This window comes from Mobula hypostoma, chromosome 23 (genome assembly GCF_963921235.1).
Source record: "Mobula hypostoma chromosome 23, sMobHyp1.1, whole genome shotgun sequence".
Lineage (NCBI taxonomy): Eukaryota > Metazoa > Chordata > Chondrichthyes > Myliobatiformes > Myliobatidae > Mobula > Mobula hypostoma.
In genome coordinates this window covers 5,505,821-5,520,489 of record NC_086119.1, presented here as the reverse complement: position 1 = coordinate 5,520,489, position 14,669 = coordinate 5,505,821, and the positions used below count along the sequence as shown (strand labels likewise).

General features: G+C 39.9%; 1 protein-coding gene across 7 annotated transcripts in view; it reads right to left on the bottom strand.

The window, feature by feature from the left end:
* bcas3 (BCAS3 microtubule associated cell migration factor) overlaps positions 1–14,669 on the bottom strand; it is a 987,973-nt gene that overhangs the window by 520,626 nt on the left and 452,678 nt on the right. The gene's annotated exons all lie outside the window — the stretch shown is intronic.

Here is a 14,669-nt window from a genome sequence, read left to right as displayed (position 1 = left end):
CAGATCAAGTACAGCCTTTCTTCTTGCAGGCTTATCTACATATTGTGTCAAGAAACCTTCTTGAACACACCTAACAAACTCCACCCCATCTAAACCCCAATTGCAGTGGGAGGTACAGAGGCCCAGGTTCAGCAATTTCTCAATCAGGGTTGTGGAAATGATGGTATTAAATGCTGAGCTATAGTCGATGAACATCCTGACATCGGTGTTTGTGTTGTCTACGTGGTCTAAAGCTGTGTGAAGAGCCACTGAGATTGCATCTGCCATTGATCTATTGTGGCAATAGGAAAATTGCAATGGGTCCAGTCCTTGCTGAGGCAGGAGTTCATTCTAGTCATAACCAACCTCACAAAGCATTTCATCACTGTAGATGTGAGTGCTACCGGGCGACAGTCATTAAGGTAGCTCACATTATTCTTCTTAGACACTGGTATAACTGTTGCCTTTTTGAAGCAAGTGGGAACTTCCACCTGTAACAGTGAGAGGTTGAAAGTGTAATTGAATACTCCTGCCAGTTGGTTGGCACGGGTTTTCATAGCCTTACCAGGTATTCCTTGGGAATCTTCCGCCTTGCAAAGGTTCACTCTCTTTAAAGACAGCCTAACATCAGCCTCTGAGACAGAGATCACAGGGTCATCAGGTGCAGCAGGGATCTTCACAGCTGTAGTTGTATTCTCCCTTTCAAGATATAGAAGGCATTGAGTTCATCTGGTAATGAAGCATCACTGCCATTCATGCTGCTGGGTTTTGCTTTGTAGCGAGTAATGTCTTGCAAACCCTGTCAGAGTTGTCGTGCATCCAATGTCGCCTCCAACCTCGTTTGAAATTGTCTCTTTGCCCCCAAAATAGCCCTCCGCAAATCATACCTGATTTTCTCCTACAGGCCTGGATCACCAGACTTGAATGCCACAGATCTAGCCTTTAGCAGATGACGTACCCCTGGTTCATCCACGGTTTTTGGCTTGGGAATGTACAGTAAGTCTTTGTGGGCACACACTCATCCACACAGGTTTTCATGAAGTTGGTAACAACTGCAGCATACTCATCCAGGTTCGAAGACGAATCCCTGAATACAGTCCATTATTAGAGAAAAACAACTGGATTTTGGACTCACAGAGGGTTAATTTCATTCTGGGATTCTTTCTTCTAAGTTTCAATGCTTTGTTTGGGAAAGTGACTGATAGAAAGTATAGCGCATATGTTTATTATCCAATCAACCAGCCAAGAGTTATCTTTAGCTCCTTAAGAGACGGTAAGGAAGGAAGAAGGAGCGTACATGCAAACCACAGTAACATAATACCTATTGTATTTTGACAAAAAGCCACGGGTTCTTCAAAGACAAAAAAGTAACAGAAATCTGCAGTCACTGTCTCATGGAGTCCCTCTGTAGGAAAACAACTCTGCACATATTTTTAACAAAGTCACAAGTGATTGGTCTAAACAAATATATAAAAGTTCCAAGGAAAGATAAAGGGCACTATTCTCAGTTCACTACAGAAACAATTTGGAATGCTGACCACTTAACAAAAGAAGTAAGAGAGGGAGCAGGAAATATGATACGTCTGATTGTTAATGGTAAAACTTACAAGCCAAAATATCTTTACTTCAAGATTAGACTGCACACAAAATAATAGCCAGACTGCAGAATTTGTACTTCAGCCCATTTAATCATTTACCTCACACAGTGAATCAAAATGTAGATTTTTTGTTTATTATGAATTACCCCGGTGCAGATTATGCTTTGAGGATTAGAGAGGAGCTCACGGGTAAATGAAAGAGAATAGTTACTGAGAAATTAGTGGATAGGAATGCACTCTGAACTGGTACAGATGTGATGAGTGGAATGGCCTCTTTCTACATGATAAGAAGTAAGAAAAGTATGTAAAATATATAAACTATATTTCACTGGAATGTGTAAAAAATAAGAGAGTTTAAACAAATCTAGTGTGTTTAGAAAATATACTTATTTACTGCAATAACTAATTGGAGCAAATATATTCCAAAGTAAACTGAGATTTTTAATTTATTGCTGGATTATAAGTCCCATACAATGATGAGCGTTTATAGACCTAATTGACTTCCAATCAAAAAGAATAAATGAGGAAGGAAATTTTCCATTGGAATTCTGCACTAGGTAATGAACTAGATTGAATTTCTTTGTCTGGCTCAAACTAGCTTATCAGTATATTGTACAACTATGAAATTTCACACAGCTAATATTCTTAAACAAAACAATACATGAACTTTGAATATTCTTTGGTTCAGTGTGTTTGAATCTAATTGAACTAATTTCATGACGAGAAACCCAACTGTCATTGGAAAGATCAAATGTGTCTGCCCAGTAATAGGTTAAGGTGGTTTTAAGCTCAGCATCTATAGAAACAGTGCTGTTTATTGCTTCTTGTACACATTCTACCATCTTCCTCCCACCATAACATAATGTCAGAGCTCAATATTTCCACACTCTGCTCTCCTGAATTTAAGTACAGTAATGTTAAAGATGTTAGAGTAATGCTTTACACTGCCAGTGATTGTAAAATCTGGGTTCAATTCCTGCCTCTGTCTGTAAGGAGTATGCACGTTCTCCCTATGACTGTGTGGTTTCCTCTGTGTAATCTGCTTTCCATCCACATGCTGATCACATACAGATTAGTAAGATATGGGCATGCTATGTTGGTGCTGGAAAGATGATGACGCTTGCGGGCTGCTCCCATCAAATCCTCAGAATGTTTGGGTTGTTGACGCAAACGCTGTATTTCTCTGTATGTTTCGATGTTTCAATGTACATGTTACAAATAAAGTTAATCCTCTTTTATCCTTTTTGATTCAAGAGCAAAATTTATCCAATGTGTTTGAACTTGCCACACAGGGAGCAATGTTTCTACTTCCACGGTGGTAAAGTTTTGCAAGTATACAGAAATGCGATTGCAAAGTTCTAATAAGTTTTTGAGAATTCAAATCTCACCAGGGTGCAATAAATGTATTAATTTATGTGGAGTAAACAGTGATCAATTGATTCATCGAGATTCTCCAGGCAAAAGAAGACATCAACTCTTTCCAAAATGGCTTACATTTGAGTCCACAATCCTTGGCTAAGCAAAGAACTGTTACAGAGGGACAATTAGAGTCAGGCAGTAAATGCAGCCTTGCCACCAAAACCTACATGTAACAGGAGAGAGCTCAATATACATACGTGTGCTTTTACACAATTCAGTAAGCTTCAAATGAAAGAAAAAAGAAATAAAAGTCAAAAGTGTTGGAGATGCATAAGAGAGGCCTTAAATCTTTTGCATGTTGACATCTGAATGCATTACAAAAAATAGTTTATAAAGTGCCAAGGACATCTCAAGGTTCTCCTGAACATTTTTTTGAAATCTGGTTTGACACTTCACGAGAGTTATATTTTGTGCCCTGTCAAACCCAGCTGAGAGGCAGCCTTCCAGTAAAGCAACACACATTGGCTGCATTCCTAATCTGCAGACTATACCATTGGAACCCACACCCCATCCCAAACCCAAACTCCTCAGGTGATACTTGAACCCTAAGGATTTTTGTTTTTGCTATTCCAAGTTCGACTAACTTTTCCTATTAAAAATACAATTACAGCAAGAGGAATATTTAATATAAAAGTACAGAGATCTTGTTTTAGATGGGAGTTATTACTGTTAAAAAATGCCTAAAAGTAAGTTTCTGAACTGGAAATAGTAGCTAGAAGTGTTTTTTGTAAGTGAAGGAAGAATGGTAGAGTAGAATGACCATGTAACCCAGCTACTCAGCATTCAGCACAGGAATGCTAATTTGTAAATCCAACTCCAGATTACACTACCTTACTTTTTAAGAGTACACAATGTCACTTGCAGTTGGCTGTTAATTTTTGGGCATGTCAACTGATTATTTTAACAAGAAGAAGAAATACATTTTAGAAAAAAAATAAACAAGGAGCAAACATCACTGAAAAAGAAGGAAAATGATGAGTAAATCTGTTGAAATTAGCATCAAAATGTTCAAAATCAACAGGCAATAGTGAATTAAATGGTTTTGAAATTCGCTTTTCTTTGTTTTGAAATACTGCCTTTGTTCTTTACAAAGGGGATGGTATATTAAAGATTAGTCTCCTAAATAACTAAATCCTTCTGTGAAGACACTACACAAATCCCTGATCAAATCCGCCCAATTCTGGGCTGAAGAGGGTTCTTAAAGTTTCAAAGCAGCTACACCACCAACTGCCAGCAACCCCCACCCTCTACTCCAGAGCAACCAGCCCTTTTGTAACCAAGAAATAACAACAAGAAAAGGTTCTCAAAAGAAACAGGAGATACTGCAGACTGCAAGGAGATAATGACGCTTCAAATAGAGTAGAAGTAGGAAGGAGGAAGGAAAAGTCTGAATGAATTTAGCCTGTCTAAAAAGCGACTTCAGCTTTTGCCACAAACTCTCATCTGCGCTTATAGAACTACAAGTGCATTCATTTGAAGGCAAGGTAACCTTTAACGAACTAGTCCTTCATCAGAATTTCTTTATGGATGTTGCTGGCTGCTTTCTGCTAAGAAGCCACTGATTTTGTCATTTCTGTCAGTATTAGAACAGGAAATAAACAAAAATCCCTCTCATATGCAAATATTGCTTAATGAGAATCTTATCAGCTGCAATATTATTTAAGTTAGCCAACTTAAGTAGCAAGCTAGACCCTCTACGCCATTACTGGTGTCTGTTGCATGAGCTACATGGTGAAGCAAATTATGAATAAAACATAATGGGTGCACAAGTGACTTCTACAAAATGTACGTACAATATGGATGTAATTATTCCCTTAGCTGACAGAAGTACAGTAGTGGAACAGTAGCATAGTGGTTAGCACAAGACTTCACAATACCGGTTATTCCCAAGTTCAATTCCCATCGCAGCCTGTAAGGAGTTTTCACGTTCTTGCTGTGACTGCATGGGTTTCCACCAGATGCTCCAGTTTCCTCCGGAGGTGTACCGATTTGTAGGTTAATTGGTCATTGTTAATGGTCCTGTGACTAGGCTAGCATAAAACTGGGGCATTGCTGCACTTCAACAAATAAATAAATATGAATTAAGCTATTTGTTTTCACATGTAACAATATTCTGGACAGTCTGTATTCTTTTGCACACTGGTTGCTTATCAATGTTTCTATGTGGTTTTTAATTGATTCTATTATATTTCTTTGTTTTACTGTGAATGCCTACAAAAAATGAAATTCAGGGTAGTATTTAATGACATGTATGTACTTTGATAATAAATTTACTTTGAACTTACAAACTTTGCCCAACACTACAGCATTGTAATAAATTTTTGCATCTATTTACAGGAACACAGTGGTGCAGTTAATGAACTAGCAACCAGAAGTTTCAACCTTTAATCCAGCTATACATATTTGAAGTAAAAATTAACAAATTTGACCCAATCACAAACAAGAAAAAAATCTGGAGATGCTGGAAATCCAAAGCAACACACACAAAATGCTGGAGGAACTCAGCAGGCCAGGCAGCATCTGTGGAAAAAAGTACAGTCGATGTTTCAGGCTGAGACCCTTCAACAGGACTGGTGGGGAAAAAAATGAGGTGTCAGTGTAAGAAGGTGGGGAGAGGGAGGAAGAAACAAGGTGATAGGTGAAACTGGGAGGGGGAAGGGGTGAAGTAAAGAGCGGGAAAGTTGATAGGTGAAAGAGATACAGGGCTGGTCATACTGATACTGCTGGAACTGAGCAGCTCGGGCAGCATCTGTGGAGGGAGAAGAATCATTGACGTTTTGGGTCGAAAACATACACATTCAACTCCAGATTTAAGGACATTAGACAAATCCATGAACCACCAATATTTTTTGTTTTATTTATTCAGCGATAAAGCACGGAACAGGCCCTTCCGGCCCAACAAGCTGGCCAGCAACTCACCTATTTAACCCGAGCCCAACCACAGGACAATTTAGAATGACCAATTAACCTATTAACTGGTATGTCTTTGGATTGTGGGAGGAAACCAGAGCACCTGGAGCACCACATGGTCATGGGGAAAACGCACAAAATCTTGACAGGTTAGAATTAAACTCCAAACTCCAACACCCCGAGCTGTAGCAGTGTCACACTTACAGCTACACTACCATGCTGTCCTACGATTTAAAGAAACTAGAACCGACTTCAGACTCCTCATTAACAATGAATAGAGTGTTTTGCTTGTATTTGTTTAAATAATAGAAAAGGAAAAGGAGGAAAAGAAAAGCAGGCTCCTTTCCCACACTATTTCTGAGATTCATTCAGGTCAATGATAACAATCAGGAGCAGGACAAAGACAACTGGGGCTCTGTAGTATTTTGTTTGACAACATTCGCTTCAAAGGTAATGTGTAATGTTAGAGGATTAACGGGTTACGGCACATGAAAAACTGCAAGGACATTCCAGTATGCAGCAGGAAAGTTAAATCAGAGGTGATGCTCCCTCAGTAAGAGTTTCCATTCAAACTGAGGATCAACTCCAAGTCAATATCCCAAATGGAACAAACACTTTGTAAATAGCCATGCTGAGTCTAGCTGGCGTGGAATATCAGCCAACGTTGTTCTGGGTTTCCTTTCCACCATCTTCTATCTCAAATATTTTTTAATATATTACTTTTCAGAATCTTTACTATCAACCATAATGCATAAATAAGCTAACACTGTTCTAAGATATGAATTCTCTTCTGTGTCCTATCTCAGAGTTAGAGTTTTGGTATGTCTTCCATTTGCAGATGACTTGCATTCATTCCAATTCTGAGATGGGTGTCAGAGTCAAATACACAACCAAGGTTAGGAGGAGGGTAGGTGAGTGTACATTTCCTGTCAGTTTTGCTGGACTTCCACCCGCCATTAATGAAGAGACACATGGTGCTCCGCCGCAGGTTGACTTATAAAGGATGTTACATCTTTTAAAGAGCATCTTTAGAATATCTTGTTTGCCTTCCTTCCCAGTAATCTCCAGTCACAACAGAGCTCACTGTAGAGTACTTGCTTTAAGAGTCTGATGCTGGCCATGTGTGTGTGTGCACGTCCATTGCGAGCAATGAGATCCACTGACATCCTTGGGTGGATGTGTTAGTTATTTATGTGTTCGGAGGTGACAGTCCGGGCTAGGAAGTACCTCCTACACGTGGGGCAAGAGTGTGAAGGTTCTGTAGTCGAGGTGCCTGCTGCTCATTCTTTCCGCTGTTGTTATTTCTTCAGCATTGCAGTTCCTTTCAGCTTTGGTGGCACCTTTATTGAAAAGGCTGCGCCAGGGATGAGCAATTCAAGGCTACATATTCCCAAGAAGTGTGATCGATCTCAAGTCCTTGAACAAAGTCTTGAGTGTGTCCTTAAATCGTTTTCACTGACCACCATGAGGGTGCTTCCTTGTGGACAGTTCCCTGAAGAACAACTGCTTGGAGATGCAATCATCTCCAAACCTGACCACATAGCCAGCCCATCTGACTTGATGTTTCATCAGCAATGTGTGGATGGTGGGCATGTTTACTGCAGGCAGCACTTCCGTGTTAGGAATTCTGTCTTGCCGATTGATTTTCATGATCTTCAGTAGGCATGACAAGTGGAAGTGGTTCAGTCTACATGCATGTCTCACGTACACAGTCGCACGCATAGAGGAGGGGGGGTAGGATGACAGCTGAGTAGACTTCAGCTTGGTCTTCAGAGTAATGAACAATGTGGCCCACCAAGTGCTGGGGATGTTAAATGTAAGTAAGGTTAGTTCACATATTATACCAATGGATTTAGAAGGTCTTATGAAGACACTGCCGATGGCACCTCTCCAGTGCTTTGGGGATCATCTGGAAATCCTGTAAGTGAAAAGCACAGGAAGGCAGGGATCACTGCTGCATAGAAAACCATAATCTTTGTGCTCAGTTTGAGGTCTCGACCTTTGAACTTCTTTTCCTGAGATGGCTGAAGGTTATGCTGGAGGTGATGATAAATTTTAAGAACAATGTTGAATGTTGCCTTTGCAGAATAGAGGCACCCAAGATAATGAAAGTGCCAAAATTTTCCAGTATCACACTTTCTACCATTGGTGTAGAAGAGTGATGGAAGTGGTTTGTGCAAATTCATTTCAGGTGTCATGGTAGCCTATTGATTAGCATGAAGCTATTACAGCACCAATGACCCAGGCCCACTTTGGCTGCTATCTATCAGGAGTTTGTATGTCAAACCCGTAACTGTACAAGTTTCCTCTGGGTGCTCTGGCTTCCTCCCATAATCCAAAGGTGTACAGGCTAGAAGGTCGATTGGCCACATGGGTGTAACTGGGCAGCACGAGCTCATGGGCCAGAAGATCACGTTATTGTGCTGCATCTCTGAATTTAAAAATGCAGCAGGTGGTAAAAGGACCCTCTGTGAGAATTGTTCTATAATTGTGTATGCCTCAGTGAATGAATCAGAGATGAGTTTTGTCTCTGGACGTGCCTATAGCCATATTGCAGCTCAATAATAGTGGTTAGAGTGACCTAGGTTGTGGAATATTTTTATTTTTATTTATTTGGAGATACAGTGCAGAAAAGGCCCTTCCGACCCAATGAGCCAGACCTCCCAGCATCGCACTATCTGCTATACCTCAATGACACCCCATGGTAGAAGTGACATGAGCTCCATCATAGCTGGAAGCTTGCGCGAGGAAAAGCACAATGTTATCAGACAGAAAGGTTAAGTATTCCACCAATTACATGCCCTTGGGTAGACCCCAGTCTGCGCTGAAATTGTGTCTATGGTGGATTTATTGGTTTGAATCATAGCTTATACAGTATACTATGTTGTGGAAGTAAGATGGAGTAAAAATTGCCAAGAGCAGCCAAATTTGAGAAGATTTTCTACAGTCCCTACGAATTAGCAGATTTAAAGACTTCTGTACAGTATAAAAACACATACAGAGGCTGGTGCTGCTCCCAGTCATTTCTGTGAATTACTACAAGATGTGGATTATGTCCATTTGTATCCTTGATCCCTTCAAAGACTTAAGGCATCAGCAGGGAAAACACACTGTATTTATGACATCAGATTCATCTCCATTCTTAACGATGGTCACAATTACAGCATCTCCAAAGTCCCTTGGTGTGCCCTATTTCCAGATGTGTTTGTTAAATCTGTGTATTTGAGTCCTAAAGTTCCTCTCTGCCAAGATTTTAAATTTCAACAGGGATATCATCAGCTCCATTTCAGCTAATATATGGCCTTCTCAACCTCTGGATGACTAGGAATGCAGTGAGATAGTCTGTAATGGAATCAGTCAAGAACACATATGAAAGACAGAACTTTAGGGTGTTCTTCCAACTGTGCTGATTGATCTTATGTCCTTCTTGGGCTCTCCACTATTCGCAGCATGTGGGTCCTAGGATGCTTGGCCAGTAGATGGCCTTGGCAATGCTGGAGGATCCACAAATGTTATCATTATCAGATAGTCATTGGATATCCTATGCTCTACTCCCTGGCCCCCACCATTATCTATTCATTTTTTAAAATTACAACTCAACCTTCAGATCCTTGGAAACGTGGTGGAGTTTTCAATCCAAGAGTGCCTTATATTTTTAGGTTTATTGGCTCCTAGAACTCCTGGTTGTTTTCATCAACCCAGTTCTGAAACCTCAAAGTGTTCACAGAGCTTGAACTCCTAGGAATTCCACCATTATCAGCACCTCTTTAGAAAACATCAGGACTCGTATAACGTCTGTAAGTATCAACATGGTAAATATCAAAGTACCAGGTCCACAGCAGATGCTATCTCATTGGCCCTTCACTCAACCCTGGAACATCTGGACAGCAAAGGTACATATATCAGGATGCCCTTTATTGTTTACAGTGTGGCATTCAATACTAACATTCCCTCAAAACAAAACTATAAGCTTCAAGACCTTGCCTCAATATCTCCTTGTACAATTGAATCCTTGATTTCCTCACTTGTAGATCCCAGTCAGTTCGGATTGGCAACAACTTCTCCTCCACAGTCTCCATCAGCACAGGTGTACTACAAGGCTGTGTGCTCAGCCTTCTCTGTTCTCCTTGCTTTACACTTAAGACTGTGTGACTAAGCACAGTACCAATGTCATATTTGATGACACCACTGTCACTGGCCAAATCAAAGCATATAGGAAATAGGCTGAAAATCTGGTTGAGTGGTGCCACAGCAACAACCACTTACTCAATGTCAGTAAGACCAAGGAACTGACTATTGACTTCAGGAAGAAGAAATCAGAAGTCTATGAACCAGTCCTACTGGGGGAATCAGAGGTGGACAGGGACAGTAATATAAAATTCCTCGATGTTATCATTTCAGAGGACGTGTCCTGGACCCAGCATGGAAGTGCAATTACGAAGAAAGCACAATAGTGCCTCTAATTATTTAGAAGTTTGCGAAGATTCAACATAACATCTGAAGCTTTGACAAACTTCTGGAGATGTGTGGGAGGGAGGGAGGGGGAGAGGGAGAGGGAGAGAGGGGGAGAGAGGGGGAGAGAGAGAGAGAGAGAGAGAGAGAACGAACATTAACTAGACATATTACAGTATTACAGCTTGGTATGGAAATACCAATGTCCTTGCATGGAAAATCCTACAGAAAGTAGTGGATATGGCCCTGTCCATCATGGGTAAAGCCCTCCCCATCACTGAACACATCCACATGAAGCGTTATTGCAGGAAAGCAGCATCCATCATCAGGGACCCCCACTATCCAGGTTATGTTCTCTTCTCACTGCTGCCATCAAGAAGGTGGTACAGGAGCTTCAGAACTCAGACCACCAGCTTCAGCAACAGTTATAAACCCCTCAACAATCAGGCTCTTGAACCGGACAAGATAACTTCACTCATTGTCACTTGCCTCATTACTGAACTGTTTCCACAACCTATGGACTCACCTTCAAAGGCTCTCTTTCTCATGTTCTCAATATTTATTGTTTGTTTGTTTGTTTATTTATTTATTATTATTTCTTATTTTTTCTGTTGTATTTTTTTACAGTTTATTGTCTTTTCCACAGTGGTTGTCCACCCTGTCGGGTGTGATCCTTCATCGATTCTATTATGGTTACTGGACTTATTGAGTATGCCCGCAAGAAAATTAATCTCAGGGTTGTATATTGTGACATATATCTACTTTGATAATAAATTTACTTTGAACTTTGAAGCTTGTACAATTTAACAGTTTCTTTTTGTTGGCTTTAAGAAACAAAAGATCTTGAGCAACTTAGGCTCAACTCAGTGATTAGGATTTTGTCTCCAACAGCATAAAGTACCACAGAGTAATTCCGAATAAATGGAATTTATTTCTGCCTCAGAGAGTTCTAATTGGAATTACTGCTTTCTCATTGATTAATAAGATGTTAATACAAATTGCAAATTCTGAAAGCTGAAGGGAGAGATTCAAAGATTGAAATACAGGTGACCTTGAAAACTAAAGTGGTTCTCTGCATAACCTCAAAAATTATATAAGGTACTAGACTACAGTTTTATTTTACGTGGAGTCAAAACGCCATAAGTTCTGGAAATTTGAAATAAAAACAAGGTAATATTTAATACTTTAATCTCCCAATCCAGGATATGCTTTATGGTATCTGGAATATCAACAGGAAAAAAGTTACTAAAGTGGAGTTACACAGAACATGAATTATCCCTTCAAGATTCAAGACGGTTTAATATCATTTCCTGATGAGTCCTGATGAAGGGCCTCAGTCCAAAATGTCAACTGTATATTCTATTCCATAGATGTTGCCTGGTCTGCTGAGTTCCTCCAGCATTTTGTGTATGTTGTTTGGATTTCCAGCATCGGCAGATTTTCTCTTATTTGTGCTTGGGGAAAATAACTGTTTCTGAATCTGGTGGTTCTGACACGGACACTATGTAGCTTCCTCCCTGACGGGAGGGGGCAAACAGTCCATGAGCTGGGTGCTTATACACTCGAGGTTCTTGCTGGGATATTCCCCATGAGGAAGAAATCTACAGAGCCCAGAATGAAGTAACCGAGAGGCTGTCACTGAATAAAAATTACATATTTTAAACAGTTCAAAGTTCAAAAGTTGACAGCACAAAGCAGGTTTGTGCCAAGTGCAAAATATGGAAAGACTTAAGTTCATCATTACGGTCTGAAGGGCAAATTAGGAGAGGCAATAAATGGTGATCTGGACATTAATACCCTTATCTTATAAACAGATATATAAATGAAAAGATAGAGAGAGGAAAAAAGGAGAGACATAAGGACAATTCGTTGTTTCATATGTTTTTCTTTATTTTTTCCTCACACTAGCACAAACCAGTTAGATTGAATGGTTAGCTTCTCTGTTGTACTCTATACATCAATGGCCACTTTATTAAATACACCTGTAACTTCCTCATTAATGCAAGCATTCAATCAGCCAATCATGTGGCAGCAACTCTGTGCATAAAAGCATGCAGACATGGTCAAGAGGTTCAGCTGTTGTTCCTACCAAACATCAGAATGGGGAAGAAATGTGATCTAAGTGATTTTGACCGTAGAAAGATTGTTAGGGCTAGATGGTATGGTTTGACTATCTCAGAAACTGCTGATCTGGGACTTTCATGCACAACAGTTCCAAAATTAACAGAGAAGGGTGTAAAAAACAAAAAAAAACATTCAGTGAACGGGAGCTCTGTGGGCAAAAACACCTTGTTAATGAGAGAAATCAGAAGCCAGACTGGTTCAAGCTGACAAGAAGGCGACAGTAACTCAAATAACCACACGTTACAACAGTGATATGCAGAAGAGCTTCTCTGAACAAACAACACACCGAACCTTAAAGTGGATGGGCTACAGCAGAAGATATCGAATATAAATTTGCTGACGATACAACTATTGTTGGTAGAATTTCAGATGGTGACAAGAGGACATACAGGAGCAAGATATATCAACTAGCTCAGTGGCTGCAGGAACGACCTTGCACTCAATATCAGTAAGATGAAAGAACTGATCATAGATGTCAAAAAAGGTAAGATGAGGGAGAATTCAAACATATACCAGTCCTCATGGAGGGATCAAAAGTGGAAAGAGTGAGCAATTCCACTTTCCTGGGTGTCAATATCTCTTATGATCTATCCTAGACCCAACATATCAATGCAACTACAAAGAAGGCATGCCAGCAGCTCCATTTCATTAGGAGTTTGAGAAGATTTGGTAAGTCACCTAAGACATTCACAAATTTCTGCAGGTGTACCATAGAGAGCATGGTAACTGGTTGCATCACTGTCTGGTATGGAAGGCCACTGCACTGGATTGAAAATAGCTGCAGAAATTTGTGAACTTAGTCAGCGCTATCGTGGGCACTAGCCTCCGTAGTATCCAGGACGTCTTCAAGGAGCGATGCCCCAAAAAGGCAGCATCCATCATTAAGAACCCACATCACCCCAGGACGCTACTCTTCTCATTGGTACCATCAGGAAGGAGGTACAGAAGTGTGAAGGCAGACTCTCAACAATTCAGGAACAGCTTCTTCCCCTCTGCCATCGATTTCTGAACGGACATTGAACCCATGAACACTACCTCACTACTTTTTTATTTTTATTTTTGAACTTATTTAATTTAACTATTTTATATGTGTGTGTGTGTGTGTATGTGTATGTGTATATATATATATATATATAGAGTAATTCACATTTTTTCTTTTTCTCTTTTATTATGTATTGCATTGTGCAGCTACAGCAAAGACAACAAATTTCACGGCAACACACATCAAAGTTGCTGGTGAACGCAGCAGGCCAAGCAGCATCTATAGGAAGAGGCGCAGTCGACGTTTCAGGCCGAGACCCTTCGTCAGGACTAACTGAAGGAAGAGTGAGTAAGGGATTTTTCACGGCATATGAGGGTGATATTAAATATGATTCTGATTCTGACATACACTCAGTGGCCATATTATTAAGTATAGGACATACCTAATAAAGTGGCTATTGAGTGTATGTAACAGACCACTAATGCATCCTACTTCTCAAGTACGATTTCCAAACGAATGGCAAAATATAAGGTTCAATTGAGTCAGACAATGTAATTCACTATGGAACTTCCTTCAATGAACAACGACTTACACTACACCACTGCTATTATTGTACTGAACTACATTTTAAATGCATCTTAGTAAACTTACTGTTAGGACTAAGATGGTTCTGAAGTTGAAAGGACTTTGGATTGATAAGTTCTTTTAAAGATTGATATTTTGCTATGTTTACCCTAAGCTCAATGCTGCCTGTTAGTGGATGACTAGAAGGTAAACTACAGAACTACGGAGAAAATTCTGCCAATATTCCAAATTCTCTGTGCTCTGTAGTTTCCCAGAGATCAGGAGCTCCCCACACTGGTGATGCAAAGTGGGGAACATACAACAAATCAAATCAATCTAGGATTAGAGCGCCACAGCAGAATCAGAATCAGAATCATGTTTAATATCATGAGCACATGTCATGAAATTCCTTGTTTTATGGCAGCAGTACAGCACAGTACATAATAATAAAAAACTATAAATTACTATATAAATTCAGGTTAAATGGGACACTTCAACACCAGTCCATTTTGGCCCAGTTAAGCGGCTATCCCAATTAGCCTAAGCTTCATGATAATAGTTAAAAGGTATAATAGACAATAGTAAAACATATACTACCATTTAACTGAACAACAATTTATGTATTTAAATAAAATACAGAA